The sequence below is a fragment of the Schistocerca nitens genome, chromosome 9 (assembly GCF_023898315.1).
Source record: "Schistocerca nitens isolate TAMUIC-IGC-003100 chromosome 9, iqSchNite1.1, whole genome shotgun sequence".
NCBI classification, from domain to species: Eukaryota; Metazoa; Arthropoda; class Insecta; order Orthoptera; family Acrididae; genus Schistocerca; species Schistocerca nitens.
In genome coordinates this window covers 301,427,707-301,445,749 of record NC_064622.1, presented here as the reverse complement: position 1 = coordinate 301,445,749, position 18,043 = coordinate 301,427,707, and positions in this window count along the sequence as shown.

Here is an 18,043-nt window from a genome sequence, read left to right as displayed (position 1 = left end):
GCATCGACAAGAAATAAATACCACAACAGCGTTGATGCCGAACATGTCACGAGAATTCACCATTCATCCATAAAGCCTAATACAAAGTACATCTGCGAACATAAGAATTAGTACCACTCATCTCATTCAAATTTAAATGTAAAATACCTTCTGGATTACGTTACTATAATTTTGATCATTTTAAGAACTTTTGGGTTAGTTTTGAAATTACGTTTTGGAACGGATATATGTTATTTGAAATAATTGCCATTTTGGTTGCAAATAACACATTTACATAGAGTTTCACGTTGAAAACATACTATAGAAACAAACTGTAAGGTTCCACATTAAAAATGGATTGTAAAGGGTTTCTACAAATTGAGTCGATTACGAAACGCTGCCTTACATAATTACATAGCATACTGTAGGCAGTTCGAGTACTCTTAAAATTATCTTTTCTAATAGATTGTAGATTTTGACCCGTTAAGAATGGCGCGTTGAGTTTTATCTGCAAGTAAGTGCTGAATTCAATCACAAATTTGGTCCAATGCTTGATAAACTCGTATTTTCTTCTCTATGGGAACTGTGGAAAACGTTTGTTGCTTTCTGGACAACAGTAGTGGGTGGACTAGTTTCACTCAGTGCCCACATCTCGCATCAGCCTTCATGCCACTAGGTCCTCAGGGGGTTTCTACGGAAGCCTGGAGATGAAGAAGACACGTAAAGCGAAGGGAGGTCCATGAGTCCGACAATCGTAAGAAGCCCAGTCTGACATCCCAGTTTCTGATCCACAAAGAAGGTACAAATAAAAGTGTGTTCCAGAACTTAGCTTTGCCATACGAAATATAATAGTCATTAAGTAACCTGAAGAAAAAAAGTCTGCTGATAAATTTCTATGCATCTGCATCCCCCAAGCCCAGTCTGACATCCCAGTTTCTGACCCACAAAGAAGGTACAAATAAAAGTGTGTTCCAGAACTTAGCTTTGCCATACGAAGTATAATAGTCATTAAGTAACCTGAAGAAAAAAAGTCTGCTGATAAATTTCTATGCATCTGACCACGTCATCAGTTTCAGTTAACAGTGAGAAAAAGAAAGAACAAAAAAGAAAAAAAGGAAAGCAGGTGACACATACAGTTACACAGATTCTTTAGCCATTATCAAAACATAGGGTGCCATTGGACTTCGATGCCAAGGAGAGGGTAAAAACTGTAGGCCTATCTAGTTCAGAAAGGTGGATATGGAAACTAGGAAATAAGCTAACAAAAAAAGAGAGAATTTATACAGGAGGAAACACAGCTCAAAGACACATACTATAAACACAGAATACCCACGAAACACACTAAAGGTCGATACAAAGATTTTTCTGCTCATCATATACACGATGTTCTCACGTGATGCCGCATGCTATAAAACTGGAATTCCAAAGATCTTAGACAAGGAGTCTGAGACTCGGAAGGCTACACAAATAGCTTCAAAGCTAGATTGCCAATAAAACGATTTTGTACGCTAAAGTATGTAACCAATCTAGATTCCTGATGTCTTAAGAAGGGAGCCGCGTTTGTTTTGACTCCTTAAACGAAACGCTGTAGTGTGTGAACGCAGTTTCTCTGTCATTAACGTTCTCGATGTTACTTTAATTAGCGAAAATACTTATATGAGACGGACATCGGTGATCGCGTGGATTGTATTACAATGAAATTGCACATTCACAACCGTGCATGCATTTACCTGCAACGAGCGCCGACTCCCACTGGAAGACAGAATGACAAGCCGCAACGTCAAAGCCAGCAGCGGCGTCTACACTGCGTGTGAGCGCGTTCCAAAGGCGAACACGGGGCGCCGAGAGAAATCGCAGCCGTTGTCAGATGACGTCACAGGCGGAGCGCCGGAGAAACCACGTGGAATACTTACGTTCACTGTCATGCGTCGCGAGACAACGCAACTCAGTGTTGCTAGGTCAGTGTTGCTAGGTCCTCAGAAGTTTCGGAAGATCTTCGATTTTTCGAATTATTCCAGAAAATACGAACTTTTACGTAAATCTTCCAATCTTCCTGAAATTCTGCGTAAATCTTCCGAAATTTTCAGATCTTCATTCGTGGATAGTATGTGTAGCTACTAACAAACCAATTCCATGACAAAGAAACTTTGCGTTAACAATGGCTTCTGCTGTACTGTTACAGTATTGCTCGGACGTAAGCGCCGGCAAAACCACGAAAAGCTGACATTGCCCAGCTGATGTATTCAACTTATTGCCGATTCAACAAAGGAGTGTATGGGCAACAAAGTGCGTGCAAGGCACTGGGCATTTCGTGACTGTCACCAGGCGACAGGTGCTAGCAGAGGGACGCTAGGTCGTATCTACCAGAGGGTTTACGAAACAGGCAACTTGTGACGCCATTTGTTAATAATAGCTTAGTTTTCAGCGGGAAATAGTCAATAGAATGACATCGTATGAATAACTGCTTCTCCTCACTCTTCTAGTAAAATAAGAAAAGCCGGAAGCGTAGGAGAATGAGAAAACATCGAATGTACACTCCTGGAAATTGAAATAAGAACACCGTGAATTCATTGTCCCAGGAAGGGGAAACTTTATTGGCACATTCCTGGGGTCAGATACATCACATGATCACACTGACAGAACCACAGGCACATAGACACAGGCAACAGAGCATGCACAATGTCGGCACTAGTACAGTGTATATCCACCTTTCGCAGCAATGCAGGCTGCTATTCTCCCATGGAGACGATCGTAGAGATGCTGGATGTAGTCCTGTGGAACGGCTTGCCATGCCATTTCCACCTGGCGCCTCAGTTGGACCAGCGTTCGTGCTGGACGTGCAGACCGCGTGAGACGACGCTTCATCCAGTCCCAAACATGCTCAATGGGGGACAGATCCGGAGATCTTGCTGGCCAGGGTAGTTGACTTACACCTTCTAGAGCACGGTGGGTGACACGGGATACATGCGGACGTGCATTGTCCTGTTGGAACAGCAAGTTCCCTTGCCGGTCTAGGAATGGTAGAACGATGGGTTCGATGACGGTTTGGATGTACCGTGCACTATTCAGTGTCCCCTCGACGATCACCAGTGGTGTACGGCCAGTGTAGGAGATCGCTCCCCACACCATGATGCCGGGTGTTGGCCCTGTGTGCCTCGGTCGTATGCAATCCTGATTGTGGCGCTCACCTGCACGGCGCCAAACACGCATACGACCATCATTGGCACCAAGGCAGAAGCGACTCTCATCGCTGACGACGACACGTCTCCATTCGTCCCTCCATTCACGCCTGTCGCGACACCACTGGAGGCGGGCTGCACGATGTTGGGGCGTGAACGGAAGACGGCCTAACGATGTGCGGGACCGTAGCCCAGCTTCATGGAGACGGTTGCGAATGGTCCTCGCCGATACCCCAGGAGCAACAGTGTCCCTAATTTGCTGGGAAGTGGCGGTGCGGTCCCCTACGGCACTGCGTAGGATCCTACGGTCTTGGCGTGCATCCGTGCGTCGCTGCGGTCCGGTCCCAGGTCGACGGGCACGTGCACCTTCCGCCGACCACTGGCGACAACATCGATGTACTGTGGAGACCTCACGCCCCACGTGTTGAGCAATTCGGCGGTGCGTCCACCCGGCCTCCCGCATGCCCACTATACGCCCTCGCTCAAAGTCCGTCAACTGCACATACGGTTCACGTCCACGCTGTCGCGGCATGCTACCAGTGTTAAAGACTGCGATGGAGCTTCGTATGCCATGGCAAACTGGCTGACACTGACGGCGGCGGTGCACAAATGCTGCGCGGCTAGCGCCATTCGACGGCCAACACCGCGGTTCCTGGTGTGTCCGCTGTGTCGTGCGTGTGATCATTGCTTGTACAGCCCTCTCGCAGTGTCCGGAGCAAGTATGGTGGGTCTGACACACCGGTGTCAATGTGTTCTTTTTTCCATTTCCAGGAGTGTATATTATTCTATTGAGCAAAGGATTGTATTACACATTGTTTGACGACCGAAGTGCGGTCGACAGTAAATTCTGCAGATATCATCGAATGTCGAAATCGTCGTGTTACAAGTTGCTTGGCAATGTAAAAAATTGGAATTGACACAGAACTAAACAAGATTTTTTCAGCAGAAGAGAAACTGATCCTCGCATTGAGATAAGTAATGCTGTAGACGATGCTTTATTTCTCATAATATATCTTCAGTAATTTTCTATAGTTTCTACTTTTTCCTCCTCTATATTTTTTATAATAAAATTTCTAAAATATTTTGAAAAGTACACTTTGTGAAGACTAATAACAGTGAACTTGTGGAAAATAAGGTAGGCAGAAACAAACAGATACGTACCGGCAAGAGGAAACATGGTTCTCGGGCGATACGTCGGATGACGTTTCCACAATATATCGTCGGCGCTCTGCAGTGTGTTCGCCGCACCCGATGTCTGTCAACTGCGTCGACGAAATATTGTGGAACTTTCAGAACGACGTCTTGCCCGATAAGCAAATTTACAACTAGTCCGTCGGGAAAGTCTCAAGCAGCACACGCTAAGTAAGCTAAGTCTTTGACCATGTGTATTACTTATAAATTAAAAAATCAGTAGCCTTTTTTACGTGGTGTAATTTTTGTTTCAGGTATCTGGCTAAAGGTATTACAACAGCTGACTTACAGTTTCAGTTTAGGATAAGCCAGCCTTCGATATCTATCATCATTCGTCAAGCATGTAAAGCTATTTGGAAGCGTGTCAAACCAGTCTCGTTTCTTGAATTGAACGAAGGATTGTGGCTGGAAATTGCCACAGAATTTTATGAAAAAATTCATTTTCCTGGGTGCTATAGCGGGTAAACACGTGACAGTTGTGAAGCCTGTGGCTAGTGGATCATAGTAATACAATTACAAAATCCATTTTTCTATGTTACGTTGAGCCTCAACGTTGCAGCATATGGAAAATCTGTTGATGTTACAATTTTCGCCTTAATGTTAAGAAAAAGAACAATGTTGTAATGCACTGCAACGAACACGATGTTCACTGCATTGTAGCGACAAATGATTGAAGGACTGCGGGGCTGAGAGCACGTGCTCGAGTGATGTATCGTACGCACTCACAGGTCCATCGAGCGAAAAGTGGCGCCACATTTGTCCCTCGGCTAATAGGCACACTGCAAAGTCCCCTGACGGTCTTGGGTAACCCCAGTAGAGATGGCAAAGTCGTTCATCCTTGGGAACTAGTTCATTGGTGATCGCTCTTTTTTGGAAACCGTTCATTTTTACTTGTTCACCGTTCACTGTGCTTGGTATAGTTCTTATGAATAATTGAAAATTAGTAGCACAGGTGACTGAAGATGGAAGGCGCCAAGAGCGGGCACTTGTCTCCCACCTGGAGTACAGAGTTTTTATTCATAACATAATTCTCAGACACTTGTAATTTTCGTGTTCGTTTAGCCAACTGTAGCGTTATGTGGCTGATCGCAGTGAACTAATATAAGGTGGCGAACGAAAAACCGGCCCCGAGTACAGACTGCTCGCCAATTACGCTCGATTTGTTGACCGCTACGAGAGAATAGATAAACATGTAATAATTAGGCAGTGAAGAAATAACAAATAAGCTAATGCAAACAACTTCGAAACATTAGATGAAGATTGGTAAGCGACAATGAGCAGTCTAGTACTGGGGGCCAATTTTTCGCGCGCCACCCTGTACCACTGAAATAATACTGTAGGAGTTATCATATTCTCTTTACAAAATGTGACACCATACACTCGATTGCAAAGCGCGGGCTTAATTCGGTTGTAAGTCGGTCTGCCTTCCATAACAACGAACTTGCTCTTTTACCTGGGATAAAAAAAAAAAACGGAAAATGGCCACTCGTGTGTGTCGTGCCGACGTCCTTTGCATGTCTAATAACAAAGGATCTTGCATTTTTACAAATATTTCTTCTGCTGTTTCTCGAAATAGTGAAGTAAGCTGATACGCCGTTTTGTTGCCTGAAAAGATGTGTGTATTATATACCACGTAATTTTTATGTAATTTACGTAATTATAAAATACATTTTAATTACCGGTCGTGGACGCTGAATAGAATACAAAAAGAACCAGAAGTTCAGAGTTCAAAAAAGGTTTGAAACAGATCGAGAATGGGCGTCCGAAGCGAACGAAACGAACCACAACTCGATACTGAACTGTGAGCTGTCGTCAGTAGGACTGCGACGAGAGGCTACGCGAAGAAGGACGAGTCCGGCTGAGCGAGACCGAGACCGAGACAGACGGGAACGGGACTGAGAATGGAACGAGACCGGCCGACGTGTCGTTCGGGAACCAGACCGACCGTTTCCCGTTCCCGGGAACTATAAGTAGAAAGCCGCAACCGAAGTGAGCTATGAAAGACCGTTCCTTAGAACTCGTTCCCCGCTCGTTCCGTTCACCTTGGTGATCCGCTCCTTTGGACCCATTAGTTCGTGAACGATCCATCTCTAAGCCCCAGTGGACAGAGCTGTTGGCGGGTCCGGCGGCTAGTGGATCAGCGGCGCTGCAACTTGCATTTGGCTCGATAATCTCTATGCAACCCGGATGTAGAAGTTTGGTCTCTGAGCATAGAACTGCGGCGTGTTTGTAGTTTCATGTGCTTTGCATCGTCCGCCTTGTAGTTTGGCAAACAAACTTCCATCGGTTTATACACGACAGAGAACTCTAGACTGATTTCTTGTTTTGAACTTTATGTCAACGTGTGATGCAATAGGCTGATGTGGGAGCGGAATCGAGAAGTATTTTCTTTTCGTGTTCTAGTGACATTTTCTAGCAGTCATGTTGTAGTTTGGAAAGAAACTAAATATGAGCATCTATGGTTGGCACCATCAGACAGCTAAGGTTCAACGTCCAGGTAGTATAGAGATCACTGAGTCGGCTAATGACCTCCCGCCACTGTACGTAAGACACAATGTACCGAACCCTCTAGCACTCATGACGCCACGAGTGGCGTCAGTGTTGTGCTTGTTTAGATATGAGTCCGAAGTCGAATTATCTGAATCTGTTGTGATTGCGCTCAAAAACGGTAAAATACGTTACCCAGTATAATCCACAGAAACAGCGTTCACGGCTTGCTCACTAGCAACATCGATGGTCCTTACAATGACGCGCGGTCTAAGGCGTCTTGTCACGGTCCGTGCGGCTTCCCCCGTCGGAGGTTCGAGTCCTCCCTAGGGGCATGGGTGTGTGCATCGTCCTTAGCATAAGTTAGATTAAGAAGTGTGTAAGCTTACTAAGCTTTTGGGAATTGTGTTCAAAAGAAAAACCTTAACAAGTTGCTGATCCTTCGCTTCCTCTGAATGAAGTATACCAAAGAAGTATCAAAACAACGAAGCCAGCTCACCACATACTTTCAAAACTCCAAAGGAATACTACAAAGCTATTTACATTGAAGTTTGCGAAACGGTGCAATCTTGCATTACTGAGCGGTTTGCTTCAACTAGACTAAAATGTCATTGCAGTTGAACAAGATTGCTTGCTTTTAGTAAGCAGAGGTGAAACAAATTTGAAAAAATCAACTGAGTTTTTTAAAAATGAGCTAGAAATTGAGAGACTGCGCTTACACTTGAATATGTTAGCAGATATCGCTAATAAAAAACAACTGGCCTTAAAAAATATGCGTGATGTAAGAAAGTATCCAGAATGAGATTTTCACTCTGCAGCGGAGTGTGCGCTGATATGAAACTTCCTGGCAGATTAAAACTGTGTGCCCGACCGAAACTCGAACTCGGGACCTTGGCCTTTCGCGGGCACACAGTTTTAATCTGCCAGGAAGTTTCATATCAGCGCACACTCCGCTGCAGAGTGAAAATCTCATTCTGGAAACATCCCCCAGGCTGTGGCTAAGCCATGTCTCCGCAGTATCCTTTCTTTCAGGAGTGCTAGTTCTGCAAGGCTCGCAGGAGAGCTTCTGTAAAGTTTGGAAGGTAGGAGACGAGATACTGGCAGAAGTAAAGCTGTGAGACCGGGCGTGAGTCGTGCTTCGGTAGCTCAGATGGTAGAGCACTTGCACGCGAAAGGCAAAGGTCCAGAGTTCGAGTCTCGGTCGGGCACACAGTTTTAATCTGCCAGGAAGTTTCATATCAGCGCACACTCCGCTGCAGAGTGAAAATCTCATTCTGGAAACATCCCCCAGGCTGTGGCTAAGCCATGTCTCCGCAGTATCCTTTCTTTCAGGAGTGCTAGTTCTGCAAGGCTCGCAGGAGAGCTTCTGTAAATTTTGGAAGGTAGGAGACGAGATACTGGCAGAAGTAAGGCTGTGAGACCGGGCGTGAGTCGTGCTCCGGTAGCTCAGATGGTAGAGCACTTGCCCGCGAAAGGCAAAGGTCCCGAGTTCGAGTCTCGGTCGGGCACACAGTTTTAATCTGCCAGGAAGTTTCATATCAGCGCACACTCCGCTGCAGAGTGAAAATCTCATTCTGGAAACATCCCCCAGGCTGTGGCTAAGCCATGTCTCCGCAGTATCCTTTCTGCGTGTTTATGTTTTGTTTCTTTTTTCAAAGCCAAAAAATTTGTCAGGCTTGTCGAGTTTCCCAGAGTGTCGAGAGTCCAGTTTTCGGACTTCTAATGTTGATCATATGACTCTAAAATGCTTAAAAAACTTTAAAATTCACTATTTTTAATCTAAAATCTAGAAAATTTCCCGGGGCAGGACGACCCCCCTCCCCCCCAGTATGGGCCGTCGTCATCAGTTAGGTCTGTTGCCCTTTCCCCCATCACCACCAACATTCAAGGCCACAACAATGCAAATCTCCCATAATACTTTTAATCATTGAACTAAGATGACCAGACGTCCTAATTTTCTGGTTTACAGTCCTCGACTTTCATTCTTTGTCCTCTATTCCTTTAAAAGTGACTGAGGATAACAAATGTCCTCAGTTTCTTTGTCCCCAATTTTAATTTGTTTGAGAAAAGACAGCGAATCTGGGACACTCAGAGACAGACTTCTAGAGACACCAACTCAGTTTTACATATGGGTATGATGAACTGTATCTTCTACTCCTTTGAGAATTTTGGAAGAGATGTACAAAACCTAACGTGATCGATTATCCACAGGAAATAATAGTAGAACTAAAAATATCAACAGAATCACTCAATACAACTGACGCTTGACAAATGATTTGCAGAGACTAAAACTAAAAGTGGGACTGAGGGAGGCATGATATAAAGTCGCAACATGATCGCAAGCCAGCGCATGGGCCCCGCTTCTACGCTCCACAGGGATCACGATCATGTTTGTTTCCGTTTCGTGTTGAGTAGCCGCTGCTTTATTTTTGAGTTAGGTACGGGCAACCTGTTTCCTATCATCGAAGTAAGTGAAGACTTATTAAGTAACTGCTCCGTATGTTTTTGAAAAAAATCGGGGTTTTAATTTTTCCTCTTTTTCATTTTTTCACTCATATGCTCAATTTTTTCTCTATTTGATTTGAAATTAATTTTTTCCACCTTTTACCGCTAAGTCTTGCCTAATGGTAGAAACGGCCCTGATGGTAACAAAGACACATGACACAATTAACCGTTGTTATGTACGGCTCTGAAAGTGTCGCACGAAATATACACCGCGGTCACTGTGACCGTCAATTATTTACTGTAAAAATTGCCCGAAATAGAATATTTTATAATGAAATTGGGCTCTTATATATTAAACTCTTTTGGCTTCACCTCTACCATGTACTTTTTCATTCATTTTAGAATCAATATATCCAAAATTCGAGACTAAGTGAAACTTGCCGTGGAAGCTTTTCAGTGATGAAACTCGAAAGTGATCCGGAATGATTTTATTTCCAGTTTAATTAAATGAAGATGCTATTCATTTAATAAAATGCACGTTTTACACAAATATTTTGAGGTGTTCTGAATTATCCATAAATCAATTCATTTATATCATTTCCATACGCTTGGAATATGGGCTACAGCGTTATAGGAACTGGCAGCCCTCTTCAGTTGTGTCCCACAATGAGCATTCTTACCGTTCACGGCTTTATTTTCTTCATCGCTGTCTGAAATTCAACAGACTGATCAGTTTCGCCATTGTCCGTATCTGCTGCAGCAGCATCAGCTTCAGAATCACTTTCATCAGGAAAGTCGATTACTTTCACTATCGAGTATTTCTAACAATGCTTCCCGTATAACACTTCTGTTAGTAAAATGCCATTCCTGCGTATCATTTCCACATAAATATACTACACACTTGGCTACAGAATAGTTACACAACGTCGGCTATGTGTACCCCAGGGTCATAATGACACTTCATAAAAATATTTCTGTCAAGTTAATTGAACAACGTTGCCTCACAACTTCGAACGTCCGTCCTTTACTAGGTCGCAATGCTGAATTTACAATGGCGGCAGCGGTCTGTGTATGTGCAGTTGCACTTTCACAGTAACGGACAAGAAACTCCAGGGTTCAGGCGGCGTGTCGTGATTTAGAAGTTGCAAAACATAGGTATTCATTGTGGCAGAGCAAAAGTGGCTGGAATTATAAATAATGTTACAGGTAAGGCAAGTTTAGTTAAACTAACTGACACGCTTAAGACAAATAAATTTAGTCTCGTTGTTCATGAATCTACAGATAAGGGGTACATAAAACATTTGTGTTCGGTGGGATGCGTTCTGAGTGAAGGAATCGAAATAACTGATGCCTGTCTAGGACTAATTCAACTTACTGATGCTACTAGTGATATATTAAGAGGTTGTGGAGTTCTGCTGTGACAGTAATATCCCATATGAATATGATTGATTTCGCAGCAGATGGAGCGAATGCTATGTTATGGGCTTGTCATTCCTTATACACTTCGTGTAAGCAAGATATTCCAGAGCTATTCGTAGTGAGATGCTTTTGCCATTCATTTGCGGTATGCGCTTCTTACGTGTTCTGAACCCTTCCCACAGATGTAGAAGACCTAGTGAGGGATGTGTATAATTATTTCCACCGAAGCCCTAAAAGTTTCGGTAAACTGAAAGAGTTTCAGAACATTGTAAAAGTGAAACCGCACGAATTACTTCATCCCAGCCAGACTTGCTGGCTTCTTTCACACATGGTTGTATCTAGGCTTTTTGAGCAGTATGGCTCCCTGAGACTATTTTTATCGATGCTGTGGCTGATAGAAGAGTTCTGGCAATTGACACAATTCTGCAGAAATTAAATGATAATACTAGAAGGCTCTTTCTTAACATTTTTGGTTTTTTGTTGCCTATCTTCAATAAATTAATCTTAAGATGCAATCAAAGTCTCCTCAAATCCACGTCCTGTACCGTGACGATGAGGCAACACTGAAAATGGTTTTAGAATGTCACGTGAAGGGACATTATGCACAATCAGCCAGCCCCCTTGAGATACGTTCAGTATCGAAATCCCACTCATTTTAAATCTCTTTATGAATTACATTTAGGAGCAAAGGTTTCGTTGAACATTGATAACAATAAAGATCTGACATGTGATCAACTGAAGATCTTTAAACTTCGGTATTTCTACTTTTTGATCAAGAGTGCTCAACAGATATTAAATTCTTTTTTCAGTGATAATGTTCTAAAAGATTTTGGGCACTTGATCCAACTTGCCCAAGAGACAAGAGAATTCCATCAAATGTCAATCTTGGATCAAAGTCTGTAAGTTTAATTAAAAATGACATTCAAGAAATTCACTCTGAATGGAGACTATTGAGAAGTACCAAGGCAGGAACGAAGAGTATAAATCTGGCTAAATTCTGGAATGCTATCCGTAAGCTGAAATGTGGAGCTGGGACACGTTCTCCAAGTTATCATCCATTGTGATGGCGCCGATGTGTTAACCGCATTCGCCGGCTAGTGTGGAAAGAGTATTTTCGGCAATAAACTGGTTGAAAACCAAAGTGCGGAACAGACTGAACATTAGAACGACAGCCAGCTTTAACATTCCTTGAGGAATGAGATTTGTTCCCTGTTAGACTTTCCTAGTGATGACTAATAACGTTTACGCAGATGGTAGGGGGGAAGTAGAAGAGGCCTAGATAGGTGTGTGAAAAAGGATTTTGTTAAAAGAATCAAGAGCTTCCGGAATTTTTCCTATATATTCAGAAATTCTTAAGCTCCATTTCCCAAAACAAACATTTCGGACCTGATAACACTGCTGAAACTCAATCAAGTTTTGCTACTCACCATAAAACTACGAGTAATCGCGAGACTTCTCGATTATGCTTACGGCTGAGTCGATAAAAATTCTCCGATTATGCTTACGGCTGAGTCGATAAAAATTCTCCGTAAGCCTAGATAAAGTGCGTGGCAAAGAGTACGGACCTAGTCCAGTTAATAATTTCCATTTTCTATCCGCTTCCGATAGTGTATGACGCACAGGGAAAAAAAATGACGCCTTTTATGCTTCAGAGCACGCCCCAATCTCTTATCTTGTCCTCGCGGCCTTCACGACAAATTTAGTATGAAAGCAATAGAACTGTTACGACATTATGTGAAGGCGATACAGTGGCTAAGATACTGCCTACTAGACTCGTACCTGTTTTACTGCTGACGGCCATCTCATTTGCAGGCTGCCTTTTAAATGACTTTCAGGGCCAACAAACATTTGATTTAATACTGTAATTATGGACCGAAATTAAAAATTGTAATTACTATCATTATCTACTCATTAAGAAGTACAATCTTACATTAGTGATTTAACGCAAGAATTTAGAAACTATGTATACTGAAGTTTATAGAGGTAGCATAATTCACGGCATGAAAGTTATGTATAGACAAACTACACTCATCCTCTGGCAGATCGTGGTCTTACGAATTGTGGTACTGACTGTCGATACGGAGCCTCCTGAACGATGCCTGACCGGCTCGGGGTATTTTCTTTGCTCAAGGTGCAGAGTTACGCCGGTCGATGGATAATGTGAAAAAACTGGTTCTTGTACATTGTTTTCAAATAACATAAAATGCTCAGAACAAAAGATGGAATTCTGGTATTGCATATATTTCGTTCCATTGTGCATTTTTCGTCATTTGATAGAGCATGAATGCAAGGTATTCGTGGCTTCAGTTACTATAATATTACTAGAGCGTAAATACACACATCAAAAAAGCTTTTCCATCACCCCAGTTCCCAGAAGTCCTGAAGATAGACATTGACTGCGGATACTAGATCACAGACACAGTCCCTCTGACTGTTCAGAGATGTCACTAAACCAGCCCAAAGACGTAAACAACTATGCATGATCAGCGCCTATTAGATGGAAGGGGTCCGACATTCGATCAGTTCGAGTCATTCCACCAGGAAGGAGGTACATGGCTCATGTTGTCTGTAGTTCAACCATGCCTAGACGGTCAATACCACAGTTGTATCGTATCTGCATTGTTACATTGTGCCAGAAAGGGCTCTCAACAAGGGAAGTGTCCAGGCATCTCGGAGTGAACCAAAAAAATGTTGTCCGGACATGGAGGAGATAGAGAGAGACAAGAACTGTCAATGACATGCCTCGCTCAGGCCACCCAAGGGCCACTACTGTAGTGGATGACCACTACCTACAGATTATGGATTGGAGGAACCCTGACAGCAACGCCACCATGTTCAATAATGCTGTTTGTGCAGCCACAGGATGTCGTGTTACGCCTCAAACCCTGCACAATAAGCTGCATGATGCACAACTTCACTCCTGACGTCCAAGGCGAGGCCCATCTTTGCAACAATGACACAATGCAGTGCAGTACAGATGGATCCAACAACATGCCGAATGGACCGCTCAGGATTGGGATCACGTTCTCTTCACCAATGAGTGTCACATATTCCTTCAACCAGACATTCGTCGGGGACTTGTTTAGAGGCAACCCAGTCAGGCTGAATGCCTTAGACACACTGTCCAGCGAGTGAGGCAAGGTGGAGGTTATTTTGGGGTGGCATTATGTGGGGCTGATGTACGCTGCTGGTGGTCATGGAAGGCACCGTAACAGCTGTACGATACGTGGATGCCATCCTCTGACCGATAGTGCAACCATATTGGCAGCATATTGGCGAGGCATTTGTTTCCATGGTTGACAATTCGCATCTCAGTCATGCACATCTTGTGAATGACTTCCTTCAGAATAATGACATTGGTCGACTAGAGTGGCCAGCATGTGTCTGGACATGAACCCTATTGAAAATGCCTGGGATAGCTTGAAAAGGGCTGTTTATGGACGATGTGACCCACCAACGACTCTGAGGGATCTACGCCGAATCGCCATTGAGGAGTGGGACATCTGGACCAACCTTGCCTTGAGCCTCTGTCATCTGGATTATTCTCACCAACTTCAACTTTTCTGAACTGCACAATTGGGAATTCTCGCTGCAACATATACTTTGTCCCTGTAGCCCCACTGGCCTCAAACTTCACTAGTCTCTGTCCTCCACCTGTCTCTATCCCCTTCCTGCTCCTACTCCAGCCTCTCATATGTTTTCTATGCTCAAGCACACCTGCATAGTGCTTTCCACTTCTCTCCTTTGTTTTCCTTTCCCTCAGCATAGCCTCCCAATGCTGTCGCCAGTAACCCACCACCCTGTACCTGCTAAGTGCCTGCAGACTCCCACAGGCAGCAATTCAGCATCTCCTTCTATCCCTGCCCTCCATCCTACCCTCCTGTCTGCCCATTCATCTTCTGTATCCCAACTATTCACCTGAGCGACAGTGGCCATGTGTTTGTGAGTTGTGTGAGACTGAATGTGTGTTTCCACATCTGAAGGAGAATTATGTCTGATAGCTTAATAATATCCAACAATCTACTTCCAATCTACCTGTCTGCCACTCATGTCTCCTCTAGGTGGTGAGTACTGATCTGTCCTATTCACATTGTTATTCCATTCTGAAATTTTCATTGTTTAATATTGAGTTTTAATTTCATATAATTCAGACTTTGCATTGTGATTTCCAGGGATAGTCATTGTGATATACCAATTTAAAAACCTAGAATACTTGTTTGTAGGTGGGATTCACAATTTTTCAGGGGTACTGATATTAGCTGCAGTCATTTTCCGATAGAAAACTTGTTTTCCTGTGAGATATTGATCATATGCTGATCATGGGTGCAAAATTTTGTAGTCAACTATATAACATTTCCAGCAAATGTATTCGATCATTAGATAATTTTCTTAGTGGTGGCATTCCAGCTGCATGGTGATTTGATCTATTCCAAGTTTTCTACCTACTATGAATGATAATTTTCTATTTGTTACCTAGCACTTGTTTTCCTGAAATGGCTGTTGACCTTTCACTGCATACATCTGATGTCTCCCTCAATAGCTTATTTGCTGTTTGGGCTAAAAGTTTTTGGAGGACTAAGAAGCTTGTGTACTGTGACATGTTTTGGCTGTCTGTTGTTTTGGCACTTCCAAGATAGATGAGTCTTCATTAATGCTGCATTTTGTGAGGTATTTAAAATATACGTATCATCCTGACTAGGTTGCTCATTTAGTGTTGCTTCTGTTTGCAATATGGTTATATGTGCCTGGATGATTTGCTCATTTGGTAGTGGTTTTATTTGAGTTTGTGACATGATTATTTGCTCCTGATTCAAAATACCCAAGACATTGTTGTTATTGGTATGCTGATAGTGAGTACCTTATTTATGTTACTGGCATATTCTTTGTCTTACAGAGTGTTGTCTTCCACCATGTATGTGTACAAACGTTATATCAAGATACATTTCTCAGACCTTCTGAAATCAATAGTACATTTTTTATCTCTAAGTTCCCACTTAAAAGCCTTCTGGCACATCATGTCTTTGAGGCATACTTATGACAGTGACTGCTGGTATTTTTAAACTATTCATGAAATTTCTCAGAACTGAAAAGAACACATTCATTCTTTCATTTCTTCATTAAATAATAAAGGGAATTACTGTTCAGCAAGACTGTAAGACAAGCCACACAGTGCAATGAGTCTGGCTACTTTCTGTTTCTTGATAAAGGTTTTATTTATTTTCTTCAACCCATAATTAGTTGTGAAACTGTAACCACAATGAAAATCAAATATGTTTTATTTACATTTAGCTGCACCATTCAGCTACTTCTCTATATAGTTGCTGCTCTAATTTAAGACATTTGTTGCAGCATCATACCAGCTTTCCAGTACCCTGCACTTTCCACCAATTGCTTATGGTGGTCTGCAATTTGCCGTCTATGCCAAAATGTTGTCATAGCCAGCAGTCCATGTGAGCCAAATCTTAGCTACATGGTGCATGATCAAACTGTTGCCATCAAAAAGCTGCAAAGACAGTATTGTAGTCCCTGCAGTATGCAGCCAAGCATTGTCATGAAGAAGGAAACACATGGCAGTTACATAATGCTGACTGCACGAAATCTGGTGAACACCCTCAGAGAGCACATCACACGTTGTGGGGAACTTTTATTGCTCTAAGCTCACTTATGTGCACACTGTGAGCCAAGAACTGACAATTGAAATGTGACATGATTTATGGCATACTAGAGACACTGCGCAACACATCTGCACAAAGCTTCATTTGATTCATGACTGATGAAGGTGGAAAAGCAAGGAGAGGAAGAGGAGGAGGAGAGAAGATTAGTGTTTATCGTTCCATTGACAATGAGGTCATTAGAGATGGAGCGGAAGCTCAAATTAGGGAAGGATTCAAAAGGAAAGCAGCTCTGCCCCTTCCAAGGAACCATCCCAACATTTGCCTTATGCAATTTAGGGAAAACACAGAAAACCTAAGTCAGGATGGCTGGACATGGGTTTGAATAATCAATTGTCATTCTCCTGGGAAGGAGGGGGGGGGGGAGGGGCCCACACAGACACCCAAACATATGTTCCACTGTTTCCTATCAGATGTGTCTGTGCAGTACACACCAGTCGTCTGTAGGTAAGTGGTTGCCTTTCTCTTTTTTTACATATTTTTCGATCCAGGAATTTCCATTATTTATTTATTATTATTACTAACATCCAGGTTCACTACACTATTCTGTTATGTTGTTGACTTTCTGTTTGTGTAAGTTCTACTTCTTTTTGATCCCCTAAATGCTACAAATTACTTAAATTTTTTCATGTTTGGAAGCCTGAATTTTTGACTATGTTTTTGGTAAAACTGCTGTAAACAGAAATGTGTGAAATCTTATATGAGAATATTTTTTACAGATTTTCTTCATTTGTTTGAAATTCTATTCTTTCATTCACTTCTAATTTCAAAACCACAAATATACTGACAGAAAAAAAATCGCGACACCCGGAAGGAGTTGAGCGACATGAATGGAAGTTGTTAGACATGTTTCTAATTCTGAAAGATGGCGTTTATTCAGATTTTGTGCCATTTGCATAAGAATGGCGTTAGTAGTGCCACTAAAGGAAGCAAATCAAGTTTGCTTTAAATACATGCTGTAATGGTCATGAGCATTAGTTATCTTTGAGATTGGATTTGGTGAGTTGAAGTTAGTCAAGAATGCTTTTGAGGTGACAAAGATTCCTTTATCAACACCCCACTGAGTTTGCATAAGCTTGTGTAATAGGACTACAAGGAGCTTGCTATTCCTCCCGTGATATTGCGGAAAGACTTGGCAGGAATGTAACCACTGTACATGATGACTGGTAGCGAGAGTCATAACAATGTACCATCACAAGAAGTTGCATTGTACTGCATTTGAAGCAACAATCTGAACAGCAATTGGTACCATAGTAACACAATGGACTGTTATAAATCAGTTACTTCAAAGGACAGTTCCGGGTTAGACACCCTGCGGTGTGTATTCCACTGACCCCAAACCACCACCATTTGCGACTTCAGTGATGTCGTGAGAGATCTCATTGGAAGGAAGGTAGAGGTCTGTTGTATTTTCTGATGAAAGCTGGTTCTGCCTCAGTGCTAGTAATGGTCATGTGTTGGTTATGGGGAGACCAGTTGAGGACCAGCATACAAAGTGTCTGTGTGCTACATACACTAGACATATACTGGGTTGTTGTCTGGTGTGTGATTTTGTATGGCAGCAGCACCACTCTTGTGGTTATCCCATGCAGCCTGACTGAAAAATTGTACGTTGATCTGGTGATTCGAACTGTTGTGCTGCCATTCATGAACAGCACTCCAGGGGGTGTT